Source organism: Scyliorhinus torazame, chromosome 21 (genome assembly GCF_047496885.1).
Source record: "Scyliorhinus torazame isolate Kashiwa2021f chromosome 21, sScyTor2.1, whole genome shotgun sequence".
In the NCBI taxonomy this organism is placed as follows: Eukaryota; Metazoa; Chordata; class Chondrichthyes; order Carcharhiniformes; family Scyliorhinidae; genus Scyliorhinus; species Scyliorhinus torazame.
In genome coordinates, this window is record NC_092727.1 from 42019434 (window position 1) to 42047205 (window position 27772).

The 27772-nt window shown below is 49.7% G+C and overlaps 1 long non-coding RNA gene across 1 annotated transcript in view; it reads left to right on the top strand.

Annotated features, from left to right (window-relative positions):
* The window catches only part of LOC140398256 (uncharacterized), a 91372-nt gene that overhangs the window by 15095 nt on the left and 48505 nt on the right, over positions 1-27772 (top strand). The window contains exon 2 of the long non-coding RNA XR_011937447.1: positions 17766-17885. This is a non-coding gene — a long non-coding RNA (uncharacterized lncRNA). The remainder of the gene's footprint in view (positions 1-17765; positions 17886-27772) is intronic.

Genomic DNA, 27772 nt, shown 5'->3' on the forward strand with positions numbered 1-27772 from the left:
TGAACCCGTTGGGGATGGGAGATCTCCACTCCAAGTCATTTCCTGAGGAAATGAATTGCATTCTAGAGCAAGCAACTCAAATGGAGAGAGCCATAATGTTATCCAATCCAATCCAATCCAATCCAATGGGAACCAGGACAAACCTTGTATGCTTGTCGAGAAATTACCATCAAGAATGTAGGGCAAGGTGTTCTGAAAGACTTGAGGCAAATAGATTTGACTAACTCCAGTCAGAACCAAATGCAGGAATGGATAATGCCGCTACCTGAGCCCCCTATATGGCCACCTAAAATGGACACCCGCAAAGAATAAAGGGAATTGTGGTCAAGCCAGGACACAGACAGTGCACAGCCCCTGTGCATTGTGCAAAGGAAAACCAGACCGAATTGAAAGTTGCACCTGTTAAAGATCAATCACCGATTTCCCAAGGACAATAGACTCAAATTAAGAAACAGCAACAGTAGCACACTCCCCGGCGCCACCTCCCCTTATTTGGAAAGACCTATGCACTTGGAACAATAACGACTAGGACCTGCCCAGCCATCAAGGTACCCGCCCCTAATTGGCCGATATCGATCAGAGTGATCGAGACCCTATCGATCCATTAGATCCTGAGTTAACCACGCCCAAAAGGGCGTGAAAGAGAAGAAGGAATAGAAGCCCTGCGAACTAGGGATCGGCCTCTTTTGGGCCCGCTGTTGCCTTTTCTGTGGCTCTGCTGTAACTATGGCAATCAGTGAGTTTGCCCTCCTTTCTTTTGATATCTATGTTCTAATGCTCAGAGTCGCCAGGTATCGAATGATACCATCACACGCTTCAACCGGCTATCGATCAAAGAGCCAAACACCAGTTAGTTAGTTCAAGGTCAAGGGTACTTTATTTACACAAAATTAGTCATGCAACATACACTACTAGTTAACTACACCTATCGACTAAGACAACCTGTACTTAACTTCAGGCACCTGGCTTAGGTCAGAGGAACAGTCGCCATTATTCGATTCTGGATCTATCGAGTCTGGAGGAGTAACTGCTGCTCAGCTAGGCTCATCCACCTGGTAGCGAGCGTTGAACTTGGACTTGCTTCTGGTGGTGCTGCGATTGGAGATGGTCGTAGCTGTGGCGCCAGGTCCAAAAGAGGACGAACACATGGTGGACTCTCTTCTTATGCTTGGGGATTTTCGCACTCTTTTGGGCAGTCCTTCAGTTTGGACCCCACTAATTGGGTGATCCCTGATCACTCTGTTTGATTTCGAAACAATAAATGGACGGGTGCCTGGATGGCTGGGTGTGTCCCAAGTGGTTACTGACCCTGTTGTTTACACTTCCCTTGTACAGGGAGTGGCGCCGAAATGTCTGGGACTGCACCGGTCGCTCAACTGCCAGTCCTTTGTCTTGGTGGCGATGGGCCATCAAATGCTAATCGTCCCATCAAAATGCTAATCGGTCGGAGTTTCGATACCGTCTGGACTCCTTGCTTGCAAATATACATTTCAGGCTCTGAGCCTGCCTGAATCTTGCTTTGTCCATTTTACCCGTTATGCTTTGCGAGTTTCTCTGTTCCTGGTTGTAAGTAGCCATCCCAGGTGGCTACACCGGCCTGTGCCCACACCAACCGCAGCATAACGACCAGCCAAGTTCAAGACCCGCGATCGCTACCTGAGAGAGACGAGCCGCAGCCGAGACGAACCTGACGATTTGCAGCCGACACACGTGGGGCCTCAGATAAAGGCCTTATCTACCCGCACAGAGCCGGTCATCCAGAAGTTAAGTAAAGGTCATGTTAGTTGATAGGTGTAGTTTAATGCGTAGCCACGTGAAACATAGAGATAAGTCTTGTGTTTAATAATAAACTGTTGTTTGTACTAACATACTGGTTATGTGGTCATTGGGTCAATATAAGAAACATACTCGCTGTTTGTGGTTTGATAATAAAGGTAGTAACATTTATTGGATGGTGTTAGGATCACTGGATGCGGGATTTATAGGGAGGATTCCAAGGGACGTTCACTGAGGAGGTATCTTTAAAATTGCCAGGACATTTAGGAGCCCAGGCAGCAGAGCTTGCAGCCATAGCCTATGTAATTGAACACCCAGACTCTTTCCCAATGCCTACGGACATACATTCAGACAGCCTGTATGTCTGCAACAGTTTCACAGAATTCCTCTCCCTGTGGGAAGCTCGTGGTTTTGTGTCCGCCGACGGAAAGCCCCTACCCTCCGCCCTTGTACTGAAACACATCTTTAAAGAAACAGCCAGACACACATATGGCCTCACTAAAGTAAGAGGTCATCACCGCACCTCGCCACCCGATAATCTCAAGGCAGACGCCTTAGTTAAAGCTGGAGCCCGCAATGGTCACTACAGGCAACCACCCGAAGGCGAGTGCATTCGCTCCAGATATCCCAAACCAATATCGAAGATCTGTCCCAAGTATAGAAGGCAGATGAGTCCCTTATGACAAATGGAAGGACACATTCACTATACAGGACGGCATAGTTTTAAAGGACGGAATTTATGTGGTCCCCACAACAGGACAGAAACCAATTAATATACCAGTTCCATGACGGACACAGACATCAGGGAATAGACACTACCATTGCCCATTTAAAACCTCTGTGTTTGTGGACTGAATTGAAAATCAACGTCACCCATTATGTAGAGAATTGCCTCATTTGTGCTCAAAACAATCCTGATCGTTAAGCAAAGAAGGGACAATTAAGGTACACCCGACCTGTAGAGGGCCCCTGGAAAAATCTTCAAATCGATTACATTGGTCCCTTCCCCCCCTGCATAAATGGTTTCAAATATGTTATGGCCGTTATCGACACATTCACTAAATGGGTCGAAGCATTTCCCACTCATTCCAACACAGCAAAGGCCACCGCTAAAATCTTGACCCATCAGATATTCACGTGGCGGGATCTTCCACGCAGCATTGTGTCAGACCAAGGTTCCTACTTCACTGGCAGGGTAATGCAGAATGTAATGACAATATTTGGCATTAAACAGAAGTTCCACATAGCATACCATCCCCAGTCTAGCGGTATAGTAGAGCGGTTGAACCGCGCTTTAAAAACGACTATTAGAAAGACGGTGCAGCAGAACAACACCACTTGGGACGCAGTACTTCCCTTCACCCTCATGTTCATTAGAAACACGGTTTCCATTTCCACAGGTTTCACCCCTCACCCGCTCATGACAGGGAGACCCATGAAAGGCATTGAATATTTATTAGGGCTCGATATGGCAAATCCCGCAGTAACCGCTCTCACCCACGAAAGAGTAGTGCAACAAGTCACAGAAAACATTAAAGTGGCACAACTGGCTGCTGCTGTCCGACTAGGCGCTAGAAAAAGGCAGAGTGAAGGCAGCTTTGACAAAAGGTCCACCCAATAGACTATTCAGTCGGCCAGCAAGTTATGGTCTCGTTCCTTCCACGCCCCTTCCTGCCTATCCCCTAAATTCGCAGATCCCTACTCCATTTCTGACAAAATAAGCCCCACCGTTTACAAAATAGCGTACCCTAATGGTATGACTGGTTGGTTCCACATCAACCAACTCAAAGCCTACGGTGCCCAACGTAACCACGCCCACCACGTCACCTTGGCAATGGGAGATGACAACATCCCGCCCACTGAAGAATCCGCCCCACCACCGATCCAACCACTCCCCCATAATGGATTTGATTGGGATTTGTTTTATTGTCATGTGTATCGAGGTACAGTGAAAAGTATTGTTCTGCGTACAGTTCAGACAGATCATTGCATACATGATAAAGATATAGAGCATACATAAAGGATCGGAGAATCGCCGGGAGGGCGGCGTGAATCCCGCCCCGCCGCTACGACACCAGCTGCCGAATTCTCCAGCGCCGGTTTTCGGGTGGGGATCACACCATGCCAGTCGGGGGCCATTGGCAGTGGCCCCTCCGGGCCCCGATGGGCCGAGCGGCCACTCGTTTTCGGCCAGTCCCGCCGACGTGAAATGGACATGGTCCATCCCGGCGGGAACTGGCTTGTCGGCCGTCTAGCGGGGTCCTCGGGGGGACACGGGAGGATCCAGCCTTGGGTGGGCCCCTCAGTGGCCTGGCCCGCGGTCAGGGCCCACCGATCTGCGGATGGGCCTGTGCCGCAGGGGCACTCCTTCCCTCCGTGCCGGCCTCTATAAGGCTCCGCCATGACTGGCACGGAGAAGAAACCCCCTGCGCATGCTCAGGAAACACGCCGGCAATTCTGCGCATGCGCCAGAACATGCCGGCGGTTCTGCGCTTGTACCAACTCGCGCCGGCCCACAGCGGCCCTTCGGCGCCGGTTGGCGGGTTGCCAACTCCTCCGGCGCCAGCCTAGCTCCCGGAGGTGCGGAGAATTCCGCAACTTCCGGGTGGTTCGACACCGACGTCGGGCCATCGCGCCAAGTGCGGGAGAATTCCACCCACAGGCACAGGCATCGGGTGAAGCATACAGGAGTGCAGTACTACTCAGTGGAGAAGATGTTTGCAGGGATCAGATAAATCTATACGAGGGTCATTCAGGAGTGTGATATCAGTGGTGAAGAAGTTGTTTTTGAATGTTAGACTGTTGGTGCATGTTCTCAGACTTTTGTATCACCTGCCCGATGGAAGAAGTTGGAAGAGTGAATACCACGGGTGGGAAGGTCTTTGATTAAGCTGCTCATTTTCCCAAGGCAGGGAAAGGTGTAGACAGAGTCAATGGATGGGAGGCAGGTTTGTGTGATGGACTGGGTGGTGTTCATGATTCTCTGTGCTTTCTTCCGATCTTGGGCCGAGCAGTTGCCATACCAGGCTGTGATGCAGCCAGATAGGATGCTTTCCATGTTGCATCTACAAAAATTGGTCAGAGTCATAGAGGCAAAAGTATAGGTGCTGTTATGCTTTCATGATCGCCGTGGGTGGACCAGGACAGATTGTTGGTGATATGCACACTTAGAAATTTGAAGCTGTCAATCATCTCCACCTTGACACCATTGATGCAGACAGGAGTGTGTACGATATTTTGCTTCCTGAAGTCAATGACCAGCTCTTTAGTTTTGCTGACATTGAGGGAGAGATTATTGTCATTACACCACTTCACTAGGTTTTCTATCTCCCTCCTGTACTTTGATTCATCGTTATTCCAAATCCGACCCACTACGGTCGTGTCATCAGCAAACTTGTAGATGGAGTTGGAGCCAAATTTTGCCACACAGTCCTGTGTGTATGGGGAGTAGAGTAGGGGGCTAAGGACGCAGCCTTGTGGGGCCCCGGTATTAAGGACTATCGTGGAGGAGGTGTTGTTGTTTATCCTTCCTGATTGTGGTCGATGGGTCAGGAAGTCGAGGATCCAAACTTTCTGCATGGCAAAGTGAGGGCACAGAATTATGCCTTACCACACAGCCTGTACTGCCATGGTGTGTTCCTTTGTGCAACAGTTGCACAATGTAAAACGCCTCATTGTCACTTCTATGCCATTTCAATTTCCCGACACTTCAAGGGTCATGAAATGGCTCCGAGAAAGGGGTTCCTTCAAGCTATTAATTCTGAAAATCATTTGCCATTATCATAGTCCACCGATTGCTTTCAACTCTCCCGGCCTCAAGAGGGAACACAAGTAACACATGAAAGGAGAAGACACAAAGATAACACAATAATATCAACAATAAAAAGAGCCCTGAGGTGTAAGCTGTTTTCCTAATTTCCCTGTCCATGCCTTTTCAGCAGTGCATTCACATGTAAATCCTTCCATTCATGTGGTTTTCCATTTATCCAGTCAATTGGTAATCTAATTAAAATCTTCTCAACCCCAGAGCACACACTGGTCCACATTGTAAGGGTTCACTTATTTCCATCTGATGCTATGACAAAATGGTTCACCTGGAACATGTGTCCTCAGAGAAAAGCTGCTGTATATTGTTGAAGGAATGTTGTGCACTTGTCAACTTCTGATTATTTATTAGTGGTGACGATGCGCAGATCATGATGAGAATGGGGGGGGGGAGGGTCACCTGCTAATGGAACATTCTGTTTCTGCATCAGAGGGTGTAAATCATGATATTGGTAATGAAACTCTTTCATCTCCATTTTTAACAAAGATTTCCATACCAATAATTTAACCTTGTTGTTAAAAATGCAACTTGAGCCTGGAGGAATGTGCTTCTCCGTGATATTCCCCTGCCTGGCCACGTGTGTTAGAATCAGGATTTGCAAACCCAAACTGCATGAGGTAGATTGGGAGGGACTTTAGGAGCAATGCCAAGGTTTGGAATGAAGGAGGGAAGAAGCTTAATATAGACTTAAAAGCATTTGGAGAGAAGAGTTCCCCCTTATTTCATTCATTCTAAATCATAGAATCCCGACAGTGCAGAGTGTGGCCATTCAGCCCATCAGGTCTGCAATTGGCCCTATGAAAGTATTCCACCCAAGCTTATTATCCTGCTCTATCCCAATAACCCTTTAACCTAACCTACACATTTTTTTTTGTCACTAAGAGGCAATTTAGCATAGCCAACCCACCTAACCTGTATATCTTTGGACTGTGGAAGGAAACCGGAGCACCCGGAGGAAACCCACGCAGAGACAGGGAGAAAATGAAAACGCCACACAGTCACGGAAGGCTGGAATTGAACCTGGGTCCCTGGCGCAGTGAGGCAGCAGTGCTAATCATTATGCCACCGTGCTGCTCCAAATACAGAAGTCCGAATACAGAAGGTTCGGAGTCTGACCGCTAACTTTAATATCATTCACCTTAAACGCAGTTCATCTGTTCCCATAAAGCCACTAAATTAAACTGCACCAGCACCTCTGGAAGAATCATAGAATCATAGAATTTACAGTGCAGGAGGAGGCCATTCGGCCCATCGAGTCTGCAATGGCCCTTGGAAAGAGCACCCTACCTAAGCCTACACCTCCAGCCCATCCCCACACCTCCACCCTATCCCCGTAACCCACCTAACCTTTTTCTGACACGAAGGGCAATTTAGCATAGCCAATCCACCTAACCTGCACATCTTTGGACTGTGGGAGGAAACCGGAGCACCCGGAGGAAACCCACGCAGACACGGGGAGAACCTGCAGACTCCACACAGACAGTGGCACAAGCCGGGAATCGAGCTTGGGACCCTGGAGCCGTGAAGCAACTGTGCAAACCACTGTGCTACTGTCCTGCCCCCAAAGGAGGAACTAACTCTTAGAAACACTCATGCTGTTTTATCACAAATCACAGAAAAGTGCAGAAAGACAAAGGTAACCTTGGCTCAGATTATTCTGTCGACCCAGCTGTTGCGAAGCAACAGTTCAGAAGTCAACAATTCATATAGTCAGGTTGGGTCAGGGGCTGGGTAGTCGGGTCAGTGGGGTTGTCGGGTAAAGGGGGAGTTGGGTTGGCGATAGTCATGTCAGTGTTGAAACTGTAGTGCAATACAGTTCTTTCATTAAGTTGGTAAGTAAGAGCGGCTGTCCCTAATTGGGCAAGGATTGGGGAATCATTGCAAGAGTGTAAAAAAAATGTTCCATCGGGGGAGGGGAGGGGGAATCTGGAAGAGACTGTGCAATCTTGGAAATACACCTGTATTAAGGTACTGTGTTGAGGCTTCAGACGCATTCATTCCTTAACATATGAGTAATGGACTTAGAGTCGGGTTGGGTCAGATTGGTGGGTGGTGGGGCATTGTTAATTTTGGGGGTCAGTTGTGGTGCTCAGTTCAATTACGCAGTCTTAATCACTGTGTTAGACCATGTGTTATCAAGTGTAACTTGCTGGGTATCCAGTTAAATCCCACATTTTTGGCGCAGTTTCCTGGCGTGGAGCCCAGGGTCAGAGAGATTTAAGTAGTATCCTGGTCAGCACAAGTCAACCCACTGGAAGTTTAAATTTCCCGGGCAATTCTGGTGCGGAGAGTCCCAGGTGCAACACAGACTGAAGTCCAGAGTTTGCCATTCTGAACAATGGAAGAGTTGGGCCATTGACTTATAACTTGCAATGAGCGGCGGGAACCAATTTTGAAAGAAACGTGCGCACTTACCTGCGTTCCGATGTTATGAGGAACCTTCCTTTATCTTCAGCAGCCTGGGGCCTCCAGCGCCCCGGTCTGCGCAGGCTCCAGTGCGGACCAGGAGGAGTGCAGCCCCACCCTCTTATAACGCAGCCAGCTTGGGAACTACCATTGAGGACTGGCATTTAAATCGATAGAAAAAACAGGCAACTATTTTAATAAGCCTTCTAGTGACAGTGATGTACTGAGCAGTTGCACATCAGGCCAAGAGCAGCGGGTGGACGATACGGCGAACCCATGAGGCAAGGGGTCCCAGCCACCCCAGAGAGAGGGAGACAGATGACTCAAACAACAGCCTACCCCACCCCCCGGCCTGGAGATGGGTGGAAGATGTTCTTGACTAAGGAACTGTTGCCGATAAAGGTGGAGATCTAGGTGGAAGTCAAGGTGGCAGTGATGGATGCGTTGATCGCCATGTAGACAGCGATCGGCGGACTGTGGAAGAAGCTGGACACTCAGGGGAAGATGATCCAGAACATTGAGAAAGCATCGACTGACCAGAGCGACAGGATTGTTCCTCTGGAAGCCGAAATTAAAAGGTTGGAGACAATCCAGGGAAGCCTAAAAGGGAATGTCGAGGACCAGGAGAACGGGTCCCGGTGCCAAAATATACGGATCGTGGGCCTGCCAGAAGGGATCGAGGGCAGGGACCCAAAGGACGATGTGGCCCAGATGCTGGGCAACCTGGTCAGGAGGGACAGCTTTTTCAAACCATCGGAGATCGACAGGGAACACACACCGAAGCCCAAAGTGGGGGAGCAGCCAAGGGCAATAATTGCCAAACTACATCGGTATCAGGACCGGGAGAGGATCCTGCAGTGGGCAAGACAGACAAAGGCGAGCAACTGGGAAGGAGACAGAATCCGGGTCTACCGGGATATTGGGGCAGACCTGGCAAAGCGCAGGGCTTTATTCAACCAGGCAAAATCGGCCCTGTGCAAGAGCGGAGTTAAGTTTGGAATGTTGCTCCCAGCCAGGCTCTGGGCTATGTTCCAAAATAAAGAACAAAGTAAAGAACATCCGGCCCAGTGGTGGTAGCCATGTTGAAAACATGGAACCAGATGAGACAATACTTCAGCTTAACGGAGATGTCCACCATGGCCAAATTCCCACCAGCTATGCTGGGCACCACTTTTAAGACATGGAGGCAGGAAGAGGGGATGCGAGCGATCAGGGACTTCTACATGGGGGACAGACTCGCAATCCTTTTGACCTAATGGAGAGACTGGAGTTACCGAATGGACAGTAGCTCTGACACTCACAAATTAAAACGTTCTCCCCAAGAAGATGATGAGGTACCCTAAGGCCCCGAGAGACACATTGCTGGAGGAATTGCTGGATGTGGACAGTATGGAGAAGGGGAACTGTGGGGACATTCACTGTTGACTTTTGGAAGGAGCGAGAACACCATTAGACGGAGCAGACAGAAGTGGGATGACGCCCTTGAGATGGAAGTGGATGGGGACTCTGGAGCGCAACGCTAACTAGGGCCAACTCCACCTCCTCCTGCAGTTTAAAATGGTGCACAGAGCACACCTAACCAGAACTCAAATGAACAGGTTCTTCCCAGACGTGGAGGATAAATGTGAACGGTGCCAGGCAGGTCCGGCCAACCATGCCCACATGTTCTGGGCCTACCCAAGACCTGTCGGGATCTGGACAGTTTTCTTCGAGGTGATGTCCAAGGTTGTGGGCGTGAGGGTGGAGCCTTACCTGAGAGTGGCAGTCTTCAGCGTGTTGGACCAGCTAGAACTACATATGAGGAAGAGGGCTGATGCCCTTGCTTTTGCTTCCTTCATCGCATGCCAAAGAATCATAGATTGTCATAGAATTTACAGTGCAGAAGGAGGCCATTCGGCCCATCGAGTCTGCACCGGCTCTTGGAAAGAGCCCCCATAACCCAGTAACCCCACCCAACACTAAGGACAATTTTGGATACTAAGGACAATTCATCATGGCCAATCCACCTAACCTGCACATCTTTGGACTGTGGGAGGAAACCGGAGCACCCGGAGGAAACCCACGCACACACGGGGAGGACGTGCAGACTCCGCACAGACAGTGACCCAAGCCGGAATCAAACCTGGGACCCTGGAGCTGTGAAGCAATTGTGCTATCCACAATGTTACCGTGCTGCCCCTCTGGTGATCAGCAGCACCACCCACAGCTGAAGACTGGCTGGCAGACCTGGCGGAATTTCTCCACCTGGAAAAGATCAAATTCACCATCCGAGGGACGCATGTTCATTTCCCGGCTTGGGTCACTGTCTGTGCGGAGGAGCAGAACGCTTTCCCCGTGTCTGCGTGGGTTTACTCCAGGTACTTTGGATTCCTTCCACAAGTCCCGAAAGACGTGCTTGTTAGGTGATTTGGACATTCTGAATTCTCCCTCACTGTACCGAACTGTGGGGATTTTCACAGTAACGTCATTGCAGTGTTAATGTAAGCCTACTTGTGACACTAATAAAGATTATTATTATTATTAGAGGGTCGGACGAGGGCTTCCACAAAGCATGGGGGCTATTCATCAGCCTATTCCAAAACCTGTTCGCAGCCAATAGTGATTAGGAATAAAGGGGGGAGGGGTGACCAAGAAAGGCAAACAAGATAGCACAGAGTTGATAAGAACAAGGGGGGGGGGGGGGGTAGCAAGGAACGGACCCAGGAAGGATCAGGAAGGGACATGGGAAAAGAGGGAGGGGGGGAGGCAAGACAGCCCCCTTCAGCAAATCCATAAGGGCAACAGCAACCATCACAAAATGAAAGAAAGAATATAACACCTATGACGGAAGAAGGGGCCAAGTTGGAGCCTGACAATCAACAGGGGAAGAGGGGGCGTGGGGGAGGGGAAGGAGTAGCAAAGAAAGGGGGAGGGCAGGTGAAAGGGGTACATGTAAATTGTACATAAGAAACGTATCATTTGGTAAATATTATATGTGTTTTATATGTCTAATTGTTAAATTGTTAAAATTAGAAATTTCTAATAAAAATATTTAAAGAAAAGCTATTTTAACAAGTGTTTTAGAGGTATGTAGACGATATTTGTTTTGCGCTTTCTTTTAACAGGCATTACTATTGTTGATGCTTTTAAATTAATTTTTAATTTTTTTGTGGTTAAAGGTCATTATTTATAAGTGAAAATAACTTTGGTTATTTGTTTTAAATCTGTGAAACTATTTAAATCTGCACAATATTATCATATAATTTTACGTGTGGCATGCTTAAAAATGTTTGTATGTTCTAAATAAGATTATGGTGATAAGATTTTTAAAGTGCTCCAGGGCTTTTTGCTGTCACTTTCCTTGTAACATCTGGGGTTTTTTTCTCAGTGTTTATAGAATCACTGACGTGCAGAAGAAAGCCGCTCAGCTTATGAACTCTGCACTGACACTCCAAAACACGGCCTTGGCCTAACCCCACCTAACCTTTGGACACAAAGGGACAATTTAACATGGCCAAACTACATAACCTGCACATCTTTGGACTGTGGGAGGAAATCGAAGCACCCAGAGGAAATGGTGGCAGCACGGTGGCACAGTGGTTAGCACTGCAGCCTCACAACACCAGGGAGCTGGGTTGAATTGCGGCCTTGGGTGACTGTATGCATGGACTTTGTACGTTCTCCCCTTGTCTGCGTGGGTTTCCTCTGGGAATTCTGATTTCCTCCCACGACCCAAAGATGTGCAGGTTAGGTGGATTGGCTGTGCTAAGTTGCCCCTTAGTGTCCAGGGATGTACAGGTTAGGTTCCGGGGACAGGCTGGGCAGTGCACCCAGGTAGGTTACACTTTCAGAGGATCGGTGCAAGTTGATGGGCTGAGTGGCCTCCTTCTCTATTCATAGAATCATTGAATTCTAGAATTTACAGTGCAGAAGGGGACATTTGGCCCATCGAGTCCACACTGGCCCTTGGAAAGAGCACTCTACTTAAGCCCAAGCCTCCACCCTATTCCCGTAACTCTGGGAGGAAACCGGAGCACCCGGAGGAAACCCACGCAGCCACAAGGGAACGTACAGACTCCGCACAGACAGTGACCCAAGCCAGGAATTGAACATGGGAACCTGGAGCTGTGAAGGAACTGTGCTAACCACTATGCTACCGTGCTGCCCCATGGTTCTAGGAAACCCATGAGACACAGGGAGAATGGACAAACACCACACAGTCACCCAAGGTCTGAACTGAACACGGGTCCCTGGAGGCAGCAGTGCTAACTAGTGTGACACCGTGTTACCCATGTTAAATATGTTCCTGCATTGTTTACTTCAATTATATTATTCATTTATAATTGTCTCATAATTAAATGTTGTGTTCTTGTGTTTCAGTAAGACATTTGTAGGAGCTTGTAAAGTTTACTGTAAAACATTTATTAAAAAAATAATTTTATAAGTACAAAACATTGAAACCAGTTAACATTTAACCTAACGGTTAACTTTATCAGCTGAACAATGACATAAAACTAGCTCAACGTTTTCAAATTTCTTGCAATAAAATATATTTTCTCACTTAAACACCATGGTTCTGTCTATTTGTAAAGGGAGGGAGGAAAGACGGGGGAAGAGGAGGGAGGGAAGAGGGGAGGGAGGGAAGAGGGGGGAAGGGGAGAGTTTTGACATATCCATTGTTAATTGACAAGCTCAATGTCCGAAAGCAGCAGCTGCTGAAGCACAGTGTCCTGACGCACATCTCTTCTGACATCATTTTGGAATGTCCTTTGGCAGTACACTCTTAGGGGTGGGTAATTGGTTCACTGTCAATACCTGTCAGACAGATATTTCACATTAGCTTACAGGAGGTTTGCATATATCAACTAATACATTAAACTTTGCTCAACCATTTGAAGTAATTACTGAGGTTTCTCAGGATGAACATTCCGTCAGGAGACTCGTAAAAAACTCAACTTAAAATACATTGCAAAATCCAAATGTACTTTAGCTCTGAATAAGCTGAAACGGACAAGTGTGCTAACATTAGTGTCCCTGAAGGAATCGATAGCGCCAGTATCAAGGCCATGATCATCTGAAACCAACTCCGCTGGGCCGCCCATATGCTTAGGATGTCAGAGTCCCGACTGCCCAGGTGGACCCTCTCGACTTGTGCGCTCGCACGTGCTTCCGAAGCAGGATGGGTCCGTGTGTCGCTAGCCAGTTTGGCAGCGAGGTCCTGGAGGAGGACTTCCTGGGGAAAACAAGGAGACGTTCATGGGGTGTCTGATTGGTAGTTGTACAGAGCAGCGACCGGATGGCGTGGAGGGCCACCGGGAGGACTTCTTGCCTGCGGGAGACTGGGAGATTCCTGGACCGTAGGGCCAGTAGAACAGTCTTCCAGACCGTTACGTTCTCCCTCTTCACCTGTCCGTTTCCCCGGGGGTTGTAACTGGTCGTCCTGCTTGAGGCAATGCCCCTGCTGAGCAGGAATTGACACAGTTCGTCGCTCATAAAGGAGGACCCCCTATCACTATGTATGTACGCAGCGAAACCGAACAGTGTAAAGATACCCTGGAAGGCCTTGATGACGGTGGTTGCGGTCATGTCTGGGCAGGGGATGGTGAATGGGAACCGGGTGTACTCGTCAATCATGTTCAGGAAATACATGTTGCGGTCGGTGGAGGGGAGGAGGCCTTTGAAATCCATGCTGAGGCGTTCAAAGGGATGGGAAGCCTTTGTCAGGTGCGCCCTCTCTGGCCGGTAGAAGTATTGCACTCCGCGCAGATTTGGCAGTCCTTGGTGACTGACCTGACCTCCTCGATGGAGTAGGGCAGGTTGCGGGTCTTGATGAAGTGAAAGAAACGAGTGACCCCCGGGTGGCAGAGGTCCTCGTGGAGGGCTCGGAGGCGGTCCACTTGTGCAGTGGCACAAGTGCCGCGGGACAGGCCATCAGAAGGCTCGTTTAGCTTCCCTAGACGGTCCACATGGAACTTTCATCATGCCCACAAATGATTGTCCCACGGTGGGATTTGGCTCCTCTTTGAGTAAGCTGCCAAAGGGAATCAGGCAATTGGGCCTATATAGAACCTCCGCAGGCATGCTGCGAGCTGTATTCCTTGGCCTCTGTGCCAAAAACCTACTGAGAAAATACAACAATGTAGATTTTCACACAATAGTAACGCTTTTTAGCTGGATTTTTAAATGTTAAGGACCAATTGGCCAAGTTGATGTAATTTTTTTACACAACTGTGATCTGTTGCCATGATATTGATTGCGGTATAATATTGTCAATCAGCAGTACATGGGTCAAGAAATAGAAATGGTGGCGCAGTGGTAGCACTGCTGCCTCACGGCACCGAGGACCCGGGTTCAATCCCGACTCCGGGTCACTGTCCGTGTGGAGTTTGCACATTCTCCATGTCTCATGGGTCTCACCTCCACAACCCAAAGATGTACCAGGTAGGTGGATTGGCGACACTAAATTGCCCCTTACTTGGAAAAAAAAAATTGGGTACTCTAAATTTATAAAAAAAAGAAATAGGAGTGGTAAACCAATGTGCAACCTGTGGCCTTTTCCTGCCAAAACTGCTCTGAGGTGGGAGTCACCACTTCTTTTCTGGGTGGCTTGTCACTTGGGCAGATTTCCAGTAAACCTTCTGCAAAAGTGGAGAAGATCAGGTGAAAGTTCACAATAGGAATGGTGGGGTGCGAGTCATGCAGCTCACGGGTTATATAACCGGTGTGGGTGGGGCTGGAAAGTTGAGGGCAAAGGCAAGAGGATATGGAATGGACATGATTGAGGCAACCATCCAACACAGTGAAGGGGAATCCTCAGCTGAGGGAAAGGAGGGACACTTCTCAATGGCTGAGATGAAGAAAAGAGATGAAGAAAAAAGAAGAAAGGAATCAATGCCTAAAAACAACTCGCCTTTCCTGACCTCATGATATCACAATGTGCTTAATGGCCAATTAATTTTTTCTGGAGTCACTGCTGTAATATCAGATAATATGACATTAACCCAAAGGTTGAAATGCGATAATTTGATTTATTAGTGTTGGTTAAGGGATAAAAATTGACCAGGACACAAACGTTGACAGCTCTGCTCTTATGTCCATTTGAATGGTCAGTCAGGGCCTCAATTCAACATCACAGTACATCCAACAGTGCAGCACCCCCTCACTGTTTCACTCTGAGGTGCTGACCTCGGTTTTTCACTCAATTCTGTATTGAATCCACAACCTTCATTCAGAGTCCATAGTGCTACCATTAAACCACTTCCAGGAAGCGGGGAAGAAATTACCATCATAATCCAGTTCATTATGGGATTTGCTGGGTCTATCACAGTGATAACTCCATCTCCAGCGTTAGACAGAAAGCTGTTCATGCATGAAGGGGTTAAAAATTTGAGACAAAACAAAATGCAAAGGAGTCGGCTGGACAAACTACAAGTATTCATGTGTTGCTTATGTAGAAAGGGGTCAACCTATTATGCATATGTGCCCTGGTAGTGATTAGCAATTATAATCATATGTACATGCTTAGAATGTAATAAGGGAATTCAGTTATGTACATGTAAATAGACACAATTAGATAGAATTTAAAGACAACTAATGTGTACCTTAGTGATTGTAAGAGCAAATGAACTATTATCTGTATGTCAGTATTAATATGATGTTTTGTAGTCTTTCAAATAACCCATACTCCATCTTATATGGTTGCAACTTCCCTTGCAACTACACAAATAAATGGGTAAAAGAAAACCTGAGTCTTGTTTGGTCTTTGCGGAATCAGAGGGTAATCGATTTTTCTCTTTCAATGCAGGGAGGAAAAGGGTCAGGTATGGACCTTGAATAATTGAATAAAATCTTTAAATCAGACTGAACCGCAAGCACAATTGACACAGTTGTCGAAAATAAGTGAGAGCGAGGATCCGCACAGGTGTGGGACAAAGGGTGTTCAGCAGATCTCACTAACAGTCAGGTATATGGATGGGTAACATGTGAGTTCCTATGAAAGGCCCTCTAATTTGAAGGAAGTGTGTGAATATGCTTCAACTTTGAACTGTGAGAGGGTAAGGGCGGCATGTTGCATAATGGTTAGCACTGGGACTGCAGCGCTGAGGACCCGGGTTCGAATGCCGGCCCTGGGTCTCTATCCGTGTGGAGTTTGCACATTCCTCCACGCTAAATTGTCCCTTAATTGGAAAAGAAAAAATAATTGGATACTCTAAATTTAAAAAAATACTGTGAGCGGGTAGATGATAGGAGAGACTGAAAGGTAACAGGTGGATGGGGCAGAGTCAGGGCACCTTGGAAGCACAGTAGACTAAGTTCTATAGAACTCATGGCATGAGAGGGGAGAGACGCTGTAGCTAGGAAGCTCTCCGGGTGGGTAAGACTAAACAATCCAAGAGCATTGTTCTTTCAGTTCCTATGTTGAATTTCTCTCAAAATTATTTCTACTGGAGCCATTATTTCCTGAGAAAAATTATCTTCCAAAATTACTTGGGACTCTCTGTTAACCGACACCGAAATCGGGAAATGCGATTGGGCGGAGAATAGTTTCCGACGCCAAAACCGCAGCAGACGCCGATTTGACACAAAGTTGCGATTTTCCGTCACCTCGAAAATGGCGTCAATGCGTTTCACTCCACACATACGTCAGACACCGTTTGCATATCATTAGCAGGCCCCATCTGGTGCTTTCCAGGACCTCCGCGATTCTCTGCCTCTGATGTGGCAGGTTCCCGACGGCGTGGCTCACTTGTGCTTTTAACAATTTTGAAACCCGCGAGGTGGCTGCTGAAAGAGAGAGGGGGTACAGAAGGTGTCCAACATCACCATTGATTGCTGACAATTGTGCCGCTGGCCGGGGAGCTTCTGCCAGGGCCAGGGGATGTAGTGGGGGGGGGGGGGGGGGGGGATGGCCAGGAGGCGGGCTGTGTGGTCGGGGTGGACGGGCACGGAGCACCATTGCCACAGTCGGAAAGGCAGCCATGCAGCTGCATACACCGCTAACTGCCCAATTTCAATCTGGTGCCATGGACCGGATAGGTGTCCCCCCCAAGGCACGAGGGCCCTCTGGCCCCAACCGACCCATCAGCTGTATGGGCCACTCCAGCACAACCAGTGCCATCTTTTTGGCTGGGTCAGGGCAGCACGTAGGCACAGTGGTTAGCACTGCTGCCTCACGGCGCCGAGGTCCCAGGTTCGATCCCGGCTCTGGGTCACTGTCCATGTGGAGTTTTCACATTCTCCCCCTGCTTGTGTGGGTTTTTGCCCCCACAACCCAAAGATGTGCAGGTAGGTGCATTAGCCACGCTCAATCGCCCCTTTAAAATTGAATTGGGTACTCTAAATGGAAAAAAAACAAATCTTTTTGGCTGAGATAAGTGTGTGTGGGGAGTGTAATGTTTATGTGTAGCCGCAGCTTGTCAGCCTCCTGGGTGTCAAACACAGACTGGCGAATCCTCGTTTTTCATTGGAATTGATTGTGTTCCATGCGGCACTGGTGCTAGCCCCTCAACGGTAGCGGAATTGGTCTTGGTGCGGCGCTGGTCCTTCTGTCGTAAAAGTCCGCGGATTCTCCGTTGGCGTCAACACTTAGTCTCAGAAACTGAGAATCCCGTGCATGATGTTCGCTCGGCCTTGCTGCCCTTTTACCCCCGAACATAATGTAACAGGTGAGAACTTCTGCATTGCCATCCTATTTAACCTAGAGGGATGAGGCAGTGAATTCTTTTATCCACACTTCTGAGGGAAATGCCTGTCTAAATTTGCAATCTTTTATTCATAGCCTCCCATCACGAGGAACACGACAATAACTTCACCAGGGAAGAGTGCAAAAACAGTGGGCGGAACTGTACAGCCCAAGTACCGACAGATAACGTCGCAGAAATTCCGGCCAGTATACCAGGTGAGCCGGGGGTGAACTGACTCCTCTCTTTTCCCACTCCCCGGCTGGTTCCATCAGAGGTTTGAATTTTAAAAGAATGAGATATTGGCAATCAGTATCTGTGAGGAATAAACCAGACACGTATCCTTCAGTTGAATGTACGAGGAGTTAGTTTCATTGCTAAAACCCATCCAAATAAAATATTTAAATGTGACAAGCATGCAAATATGCCCTACCCATTAAAGTGTGCAAACACACATTCAAACACAAAGCATGCTGGAAAAATATAACTTCACAGAGTTTATCAGATATTAAACTTGACCAAATAAAATGCAAATTAAAAAAGCAGAATCAATAAAGTTTTACCGATTGAATCCACATTCTGATTCTTCACTGAAGCAGTTTCTTTTCAGGTGTGGCTGGTAGATCCTGGAATCCCTGATGCGGATAATCCAATGGCTTTTCAGTCGAGTCTCTGTTTGCTGCCGGGATGTAAACACTTCTTTTGGCTAAACAGGATGCAGGCTGACATGAAAATGTTGTGGAAAGAGAGGGAAGGAGAACTCTGCTGCCTTTCTGATCTCGGCTTCGATTCCAATTCTGACATGCACACAAAAGGTTGTATCACATGACCCCTCTCCATGTTGGTTGTATATTACAGAGACTATAGAGGAATAGATTACATTTCGCAAAGCTTCGCTTTAGCCATTGCTTCATGGCGGGGTAATGAACTTTGTTGGGGGGCACAGTAGCACAGTGGTTAACACTGTTGCTTCACAGTGTCAGGGAGCCAGGTTTGATTCCCGGCTTGGGTCACTGTCTGTGCGGATTCTGCACGCTGTTGCCATGTCTGCATGGGTTTCCTCCGGGTGCTCCGTTTCCTCCCACAATCCCGAAAGACGTGCTGTTAGGTGAATTGGACATTCTGAATTCTCCCTCAGTGTATCCAAACAGTCGCCAGAGTGTGGCAACTAGGGGATTTTCACAGTAACTTCTTTGCAGTGTAAATGTAAGCCTACTTGTGACAATAATAAAGATTCTTCTTATTATCATTCTAATGTCCCAGGGATTAGCTCCTGAATGATCCATCCTTTACCTTGGTGAGACAGGAAGAAGCTGTCTCCGGGAAGCCATCGGGTGAGATTTTCCAGATATTCACACCGCGGGATCTTCTGGTCCCGCCGAACGCATCCCTTTTCTTTCATTGGGCAGGAAATACAAAAGTCTGAGCACATGCACAAACAGACTCAAAATCAGCTCCTTTCCTGCTTTTACCAGACTCCTAAATGACCCTCTTATGGACTGACTTCATTGACACTACACCCCTATATGCTTCACCCGATGCCGGTGTTATGTAGTTACACTGTGTACCTTGTGTTGCCCTATTACGTTGCCCTTTTCTTTCCATGTACTTAATGATCTGTTGAGCTGCTCGCAGAAAAATACTTTTCACTGTACCTCAGTACACGTGACAATAAACAAAATCCCAAATCCGTTGCGGAATTCCCAGCAGCGAGGGGTGCAGTCCGTTGACAATGGCGAGATCAGAAGATCTCGCCGCTGGCCATTGATGGGCTGCCTCCTGCCGCCACGTAACACATTTTTACAGGTTGTTTGCTCCCTGAGATCTTCTGGCCTCATTACACTCCCACTCAAACGTAACGAGGCCGGTGAACACCGGGAGAGGCCAAAAATGGGAATCGTGCCAGGCGCCAAACAGTTTGCGATACAACTGGCCTGCTCCCACAGGCGAAATTGGAATCACACGGTAGTGTGGCGAGAAACCAATTATCCCCACTGAAGGCCCATTTCCATACAATTAACGAGAGCCATCAATCATCCAACGGCCTCCTGTTATTCACCGGCCTCCCCAGCAACTGGTAATCCTGGTGCTGATTGGTACTCCTTTTTAAAAACATGAACCTGACGGAAGGTCTTCTGTGGCGAGCCGAGCTGGGGAGTAGCCATCTTTGCGCTCAGGCAAAGAGACCGGGGGCGCTGGCCTTGCCATCTCAGTGCTCGACGCTGGGGTGGGCGACCCTGGTCTGGGGTGGGACGCCATCGTAGGGTGTGGGTGGAGGCGCTGGGGGGCAACTGGGGGGGGGGGGCAAATGCTTGCGGCACCACCATGCCAACCCTAGGATCCCAGGGCCAAGATGGGGGCAACTCCTGTTTGTTGTGTTATTCACCCTGGGGTAACACGGACTGCAACAGGATACATATGAACGGTAAAGCATACACCAAACATAGGCGTTGGTTCAATACGATTTATTGAACTTCTGTAACAATGCACACAGCTGACTGTGTGTTGACACTCTACCACTCTAAGTGTACGAGCTCTAACTTACTTGACCAGGCTAGCTCTGATCCACGTGTAGAAGGTGCTGACTGATATATACACCCTGACTGTCGCTACAGTTGTCACCAGTGGAAAGAGGCGGAGTGCTAATGCCTCGTGTGTTTTATAATTGGAAGCCCCCCCCTCTGGTGTTCTGTTTGGTGATTGGTTGTGTTCTTTCCTGTATGTTAATTGGCTAACCTGGGTGTCTGTCATTGCCTGTTTTTACCTCATGATGAGTATGGGTGCATATTATGACATACCCCCTTTTTAAAAAAAAAATTGTCTTTGCTTAGAGCATATACGACATATTTACAGATATAACTATTTACAGCAAATGGCGAGTGAATGCATATGTACATGTAAGGTGTCTAGCGTGCAGATACAGAACAATATGTAGAAAGGAAATATTTATAAGTCCAATCTCTGGGGCTGGCGTCGGATCCTTGTCGACTGCCTGAGAGGTGGAGGTGGGGACAACGGCACCTTGACAGGGGGGATTGCAGCCAGATTGGTGGCCTCATGGAGCGAGGTGTCCAGAAAAGGCATAACGACAACTGGGAACGTGAGATCCGGTGGTGGGCAGGCAAGTTTGCACAGTGCCCTTCTGTTGCGCCTGACAATGGATCCATCAGCCATGCGAACCACGAACGACCTGGGAGCAGCCTGTCGAAGAACAACAGCTGGAGTTGACCAGCCTCCACCAGGCAACTTGATGCGAACAGCATCTTCCGGAGAGAGCATAGACAAATCAGTAGCATGAGCATCGTAAGTCAGCTTTTGCCGGTTTCTGAGTTGCTGCACCTTTTGCAGCACTGAGAGGTGATCCAGGTCAGGTAAATGAATGGTCGGAACAGTCGTCTGCAGGTCACGATTCATAAGGAGTTGTGCTGGAGACATACCGGTGGACAGAGGGGTTGCCCTGTACGCCAGGAGCACAAGGTTAAAGTCAGAAGCTGAGTCCGCAGCCTTGCAGAGCAGTTGCTTCATGATATGGACCCCTTTCTCGGCCTTCCCGTTAGATTGCGGGTAATGCGGGCTCGAGGTAATGTGTTTGAACTGAGTAGCTTCGCGAAGTTGGACCACTCTTGGCTGTGGAAGCAGGGACCGTTGTCGCTCATGACCGTGAGCGGAATACCATGCCAGGCAAATGTCTCCTTGCAGGACTTGATGACAGTCCTTGATGTGAGGTTGGACAGTTTCACCACTTTGGGGTAACTCGAGAAGTAGTCAATTATAAGCACGTAGTCATGCCCATTGGCGTGAAAAAGGTCGATTCCCACCTTAGACCATGGAGAGGTCACGATCTCGTGTTGCTGGTGTGTTTCTTGGGGCTGAGCAGGCTGGAAACACTGGCAAGTCACACAATAGTGGACCATGTTGGATATGTCCTCATTTATGCCAGGCCAATAGACAGCCTGTCGGGCCTGCGCCTGCATTTCTCGATACCGAGGTGTCCCTCGTGGATCTGCTTGAGCACTAAGCTCTGGAGGCTGCGAGGAATATCAATACGATCCAGCTTGAGGAGGATCCCCTCGACAACTGTTAGGTCATCCTTGACATTAAAGAATTGGGGGCATTGCCCTTTCTGCCAACCATTTGCAAGGTGATGTATGACCCGCTGCAGAAGAGGATCCTTGGCAGTCTCTTCTCGAATGTTGACGACTCGTTCGTCTGAGGCCGGGAGGTTGCTGGCACACAGTTGCACCTGTGCCTCAATTTGGCGGATGAAGTCGACCTGTTCACAGAGCGAGGTGGTGGCGCGAGACAGGGCATCCACAATGATTAGCTCCTTGCCCGGTGTGTAAACCAATTCGAAATCATACCTGCGGAGTCGAAGGAGAATGTGATGAAGCCTGGGCGTCATATCATTCAAGTCCTTGTGAATGATATGGACTAGGGGTCTGTGGTCAGTCTCTACTGTGAAGGTTGGTAGACCGTAGACGTAATCATGGAACTTTACAATGCCGGTGAGGAGGCCCAGGCACTCTTTCTCTATCTGAGCATACCTCTGGTCAGTGAGAGTCATGGCCCTGGATGCATAGGCCACTGGAGCCCAGGACAAGGAGTCATCCTTCTGGAGGAGCACCGCACCAATGCCGTCCTGGTTGGCATCCGTGGAGATTTTTGTCTCCCACTCTGGGTCAAAAAACGCCAGTACCGGAGCAGCGGTGAGTTTTGCCTTTAACTCGAGCCACTCTGCTTGATGTGTGGGTAGCCACTGAAAGGCAGTGGACTTCTTCACCAGATGCCTGAGAGCCATGGTGTGTGATGCGAGGTTGGGAATGAACTTTCCCAAGAAGGTAACCATACCCAGGAAGCGTAGTACCGCCTTTTTGTCTTCCGGGGTCTTCATGGTGTTGATGGCCTTGACTTTGTCCGAGTCCGGTTGCACGCCCTGCTGGGATATTTGATCACCCAAAAACTTGATTGAATCATAGAATCATAGAATTTACAGTGCAGAAGGAGGCCATTCGGCCCATCGAATCTGCACCGGCTCTTAGAAAGAGCACCCCACCCAAGATCCACACTTCCACCCTATCCCCATAACCCAGTAACCCCACCCAACACTAAGGGCAATTTTGGACACTATGGGCAATTTAGCATGGCCAATCCACCTAACCCGCACATCTTTGGACTGTGGGAGGAAGCCGGAGCACCCGGAGGAAACCCACGCACACACGGGGAGAATGTGCAGACTCCGCACAGACAGTGACCCAAGCCGGGAATTGAACCTGGGACCCTGGAGCTGTGAAGCAATTGTGCTATCCACAATGCTACCATGCTGCTCAAATTGATGACATGCCAAAGGAGCATTTGGCCTTGTTCAACTTGAGGCCGTTGGCACGTATGCGCCTAAAGACTTGTTGGAGACGAGATATGTGTTCCTCTGGGGTCGTGGACCATATAATGACGTCATCAACATAAACCCGCACACCGTCAATGCCCTCCAGCATCTGTTCCATGATCCTGTGAAAGATTTCAGAGGCTGAAACAATACCAAACGGCATGCGGTTGTAACAGTACCTTCCGAAAGGTGTATTAAACGTGCAGAGCTTCCTGCTGGACTCGTCCAGTTGTATCTGCCAGAAGCCACGCGATGCATCTAGCTTCGTGAAGAATTTGGCATGTGCCATCTCACTGGTTAGCTCCTCCCGCTTCGGGATCGGGTATTGTTCCCGCATTATGTTTCGGTTAAGATCCTTGGGATCTATACATATGCGCAGTTCTCCAGAGGGCTTCTTCACACAGACCGTCGAGTGACCCAGTCAGTCGGTTCTGTCACTTTAGAGATTACACCCTGGTCTTGGAGCACCTGTAGCTGTGCCTTTCAACGTTCCTTCAGAGGAGCCGGCACCCGGCGTGGTGCATGGATCACAGGCGTGGCATCAGGCCTGAGTAAGATTTTGTAACAGTACGGCAGCGTGCCCATCCCACTGAACACATCCGGGAGTTGTGACAGGATTTTGTCAATGTCAGCCTGAAGATTCATATTGGCAGAGGACATGGCATGTACACGCTGGACGAGATTGAGTAGCTTGCATGCATGGGCACCAAGCAGGGAAGCCTTGTTAGGCTTGACGATTTTGAATCGCAGTGTGCTTTGATGGCCTTGTTGGGGACATGCAGGTGACAAGACCCTAACGCAGTAATGGCATTGCCATTGTAATCAAGCAGCTGGCAGGCGGCGGAAGAATCTTTGGCTGCCTTTGGATGCGAGCAAGATCTGCCTGAGATATGAGATTGGCTGAAGCACCAGTGTCCAGCTTGAACCGGATGCTGCATTGGTTGACTTGTACGACAGCACGCCATTCGTCCGCAGAATCCACGTTGAGGATGGGTAGGCATGTTGCTGAATTTGAGGAGGCCTTGTCACACGTGGTAATGATGCCCACACGATATGGGGACTCCAGGCAGTCGTCCTCTGGATCCGTGGTGTTACCAGGTTCCGAATCCAGCAGCCCTTGCTGCACACTTCGAACGCGTTTGCGTTGGAACTGGGATCGCTGGCCCACAATCGGAGGTGCAGACCTGCACAAGGCTGCATAATGGCCAGGCTTCCCACAATTTAAACATTGCCTGCCTCTTTCAGGGCATTGCTGCAGTCTGGGCCGTAATGACGTTGATGTCGTAATGCTCCGTTCATCGTCGCATATGCGCAGTGAGGTCAGCCGCCGCTCGCACCTGCGCAGTGTGGTCTTCAGCCGCTTTGTTTTCCTGTCCATCGTGCGCATGCGTGGGACCCCGGGAAAAGCGCGCAAAATGGCCACCTTCATCGATGCTAAGGCGCCGCATTCGGGCGATGGCCTGTACACTCTCTGCCTCGTGGGAGGCAAGTTGGTCCTGTTCTGCCGATTTAAGGCGGGAGTAGCGACTTTTCGCCTGTTCATGCACTTTACACATCTCGATGGCTACTGGCAGGGTCATGTTTTTATTTTTAGGAGCTGATCCTGCAGGGCGTCGGAGTGGACCCCAAACACGATCTGATCACTGATGTAGGAATCAGCGGTGTCACCGTAGTTGCAGGATTGCACTAATATGCGGAGATGAGTTAGAAAGGATTGGAAAGGCTCATCCTTACCCTGAAGGCGTCGCTGGAAGACATAGCGCTCAAAGCTCTCGTTCGTTTCGACTTCACAGTGACTGTCGAATTTGGCTAACACGGTCTGGAACTTGGTCTTGTTCTCGCCGTCGGCAAAAGCGAGCGAATTGAAGATTTGGTTGGCCTGGTCCCCCGCAGTCGATAGGAGCAGTGTGAATTTTCTGGCATCGGATGCATCCTCGAGGCCCAAGGCCTCAATGTATAGACTGAATTTCTGCTTGAAGACCCGCCAGTTGGCGCCGAGATTTCCCGAGATCAAGAGCTGTGGAGGGGCCGGGATCTTCTCCATGCTGCTGGAAGGCACTTGCTGGTTGTCACTGAATTATTCAAGGTAAATTACTTACATGAAGCAGACTCCTGGTATCATGTTGTGTTATTCACCCTGGGGTAACATGGACTGCAACAGGATGCAGATGAACGGTAAAGCATACACCAAACTTAGGCGTTGGTTCAATACGATTTATTGAACTTCTGTAACAATGCACACAGCTGGCTGTGGGTTGACACTCTACTACTCTAAGTGTACTAACTCTAACTTACTAGACCAGGCTAGCTCTGATCCACGTGTAGAAGGTGCTGACTGATATATACACCCTGATTGTCGCTATAGTTGTCACCAGTGGAAAGAGGCGGAGTGCTGATGCCGGGTGTGTTTTATAGTTGGAATCCCCCTCTGTCTGGTGATTGGTTGTGTTCTTTCCTGTATGTTGATTGGCTAACCTGGGTGTCTGTCACTGCCTGTTTTTACCTTATGATGTGCATGGGTGCATATTATGACACTGTCCCTGCCCATCTGCCCCACCGGTTACTCATAACCTACACCAACTGCTGAGGCCTCGGGCTGCGCGCTGAAGGTTATCGCTAGTAGAGAATTGGCAACCGTCGTTAAGTGAGAACTTGATAGACGCCAAGTGGGTTCCCATGGGTAGGCGCGCCATGTAGCATGTGGGCGTCATTGCCTCGCATTCCAATCGCGCCTTGATGCCTGGGCACTGTGTGGGAGTCAACACCACACACGCAGCAGCCAACATCCAAAAACCCAAGGGATGGGGCACAGGTCCCGGGACACAACCACGGCCGGAGGGTGGGTGGGTGCCACGGTGGCGGGGATTGACTGGAGAGATAGGCAAAGGATCTGGGAATCATCCTGCATCACGGAAAAAAGTGACAGAGGAATCATAATGGTTCTGCAAAAAAGTTGTTTAGCGTGTTGTACAATATACCATCCCCGATAGTGACGCCCCTACAGTCTACAACTCCACCCCCTTCCCACCCATACCTTACCCTTTCCCCTACCCTGGTGCCCTCAGTGATTCTCAACGTGCTTGGATCTCCCAGATCTACCATTACATCTTGGTGTTTCCCCAGGATGCACATCTGAGGTGGGTGAAGCCAGCTGCTCACCTCGTCCAATCACCTTTGATGCCCCTGGGGGGTGTCCTCTGGGGCTCTGGGGCCAGAGAGCTCCAGCTCCCTTGTCGGCGGCACATGCACAGCCGTGCTGCCCTGTCCCATGTGCTAACCCCGAGACACAGCCTCATCAGAGGGATGGAAATCTGGAGAGCTGGGTGCCACTGCTGCCGCCCCATAGGTCTGACCGGGTTGGCACTCATCTCTTCCTAGTCAGTGCCCATAGGGCCCTGGGGTTCACCTTGGGATGGAGCGGCAGCTGGTTCAAGCCCCGGCTGCCCCTGCATCATCTGGCTCTGACAGCCCTGGCAGTTCCCCATGGTCTGCACCATCGTGTTGACACCTTCGGCGATGCCCCTCAGTGACTGGGACACATACCCTAGTGAACGGGCCACGCTCCGCGGTGCCTCAGCCATGCCCACCTGCGACTGGGACAAGCTGTGCAGCGCCTCGGCCATTCCCATCTGAAAGCGGGACATGTCTTGCAGGACCCCATCAACATCAGCCTGGTACTGTGTGACATCCCCCAGTGCTGCAGACATACTGTCAAGACCCTCAGCTATGGCCATTACCAATTGAGCGATGCCTTCGACACCTTCACTCATGGTGCCGACGTCATGCGCCAGGCATTCCACTGTGGTCACCATCCTGGCCTCGGTGCCACGCATTGCCGGCGCCATCTCCTGCGCCCGTAGCCGGTGGGTCTTCTCCAATTAGCCATCTTCTGGAGTGATGCTGACATCTCCCTCTGAACGTCCCGGCCTCTCCAGCTCCGGGAAACTCAGTGCCAGGGACACAGCATCAGGCTGGGACTCGGCTGGGTCCTGGGTTCCAGCAGCCCTCTGACTGCTGTCTCGCCTGGGGGGTCCTGCCTCCACCTGATGTACATCATCAGCAGTGTGGTGTTCACCAGATTGTGCCCCAGATGCCTGTCCACTAGCATGTCCCACCGAGATGTATGTATGTGAGCTGTTGGAGGGTGGGGATGGCAGCTGTGCCGTGACCACGACGGCATCCTCAGAGCTTTCCCCTGAGGTGTTGTCCCCGGGGTCAGGACAGGGGTCCGCTCAGGATGGGCAGGCGCCGTCGGCTGCTGGACCTGCGGGAGAATGGACATGTTATCAGTGGGAGGGATGTAAGGTAATCACTACTCACGTTTGACAGGTCCTCCGGGTGGAGCCTGATGGTCCCTCACCTCTGCGGCGTCCGCCAGCCTCCGCGTGGGTAACCGCCCTGTCTTCGGCCACACCAGTCACCTCCAGGGCACGCACCTCGTCGGAGGTGAGGACTCTCTGGTGCGGCAGCCCACCGCCAGCCTGGGCCCATTCCCGCCAATTATGGAGAGCTTTTCCTGCGGGGACACAGAAAGGGCATCATTAGCCACACGCATGGTTCACAGTGGTTGGGGTGTGTGTGAAGGGTGTGTTGGGGTGTGGGGAGGGTTAGAGGGGTGAGTGGAGGGAGTGCGGAAGGGGGAGGGGATGGAGGGAGGGTTGTGGCTCGCCTGGGGGATGCTCCCTTGGGGGTTGGGGTGTGGGACGGTGTGTACTCATTCTA